Source organism: Mirounga leonina, unplaced genomic scaffold (assembly GCF_011800145.1).
Source record: "Mirounga leonina isolate KUSES-001 unplaced genomic scaffold, KU_Mleo_1.0 Mir_127, whole genome shotgun sequence".
NCBI classification, from domain to species: Eukaryota; Metazoa; Chordata; class Mammalia; order Carnivora; family Phocidae; genus Mirounga; species Mirounga leonina.
In genome coordinates this window covers 559,513-560,439 of record NW_023270316.1, presented here as the reverse complement: position 1 = coordinate 560,439, position 927 = coordinate 559,513, and the positions used below count along the sequence as shown (strand labels likewise).

General features: G+C 67.9%; 1 protein-coding gene across 2 annotated transcripts in view; it reads left to right on the top strand.

Annotated features, from left to right (window-relative positions):
• The first annotated feature begins 873 nt into the window (after nucleotides 1-873).
• The window catches only part of TFDP1 (transcription factor Dp-1), a 40,850-nt gene continuing 40,796 nt past the window's right edge, over nucleotides 874-927 (top strand). For both annotated transcript variants that reach the window (XM_035003002.1, XM_035003001.1), the window contains exon 1: nucleotides 874-891. The gene's annotated coding sequence lies outside the window, so the exon portion shown is untranslated. The remainder of the gene's footprint in view (nucleotides 892-927) is intronic.

The window sequence follows — 927 nt, the reverse complement described above, 5'->3', positions numbered from 1 at the left end:
CACCCAGTGATGGGGAGCAAACAGGCCGCCTGATTTCCCTCCTGAGCACCCCACGGGGATGCGGAGGATCAGGTGTAGGCGGGGCGTAGGCATGGAGACCGCTGGCCCTCCAGGTGGACAGGGCCTGCTGCGCTGTGTGCATGCACCCCCTATCTTCTCTGTGTACCTACACTTGCACATGGGCTCACTGCACAAACCCAGTCAGCCTTTCTCTTCCACAAGGACGCTTGCACAGATGTGCATACACACCGCCTCTTCTCCACGTGTGCACACACCGGCCCTTCTTCCTCTGCGTCTGTACATCCACACCTGCACACAGCTGGCCTCTATCCAAGTGTGCACACACCTCTGCCCTCTCCTCCAAGGACATGCACCCCTGCATGTGCACACCCCCAGCCCCCTCTCCGCATAAACACCTGTGCGCACAAGATCTACCCTCCTTCCCCCTGCACAAACACACACCCACAAATACACCCATGTGCACATGCACACACCTGGCGGCCTCTCTCCCTTGCGCAACCCGTGCATACACACTTGCCCCCCCACCTCTGCACACACCTGGCCCCTCTCCGCGTGTGCGCGCACACCAGCACGAGCACACTCCCGGGCCTTCTCCAGGTGTGCGCACGCCTCCGGCCCCTCTCCAAGCGCGCGCGCACCACGGCCTCCCGGCGCCAGACTTTCCGCCTCCGTCCCCGCCCGGCGCGCACGCGCACACGCACCCGCACCCGCGCGGCCCATCCCCCTCGGAGCGCGCGGGCCGCACCGGCGGGAGGAGGAGGAGGGAGGCGAAGGCGCGAAAAGGCGCGCAGGCGCGCTGCGGGAGCCGGCCCGCCGCCCACGTCACGTCGCCGCGCCGCGCACGTCACGCCGCCCGACGCCGCTCGCAGGGTGAGCCCCGCGCGCCGGCGCCTCGCAGGGCAGGGA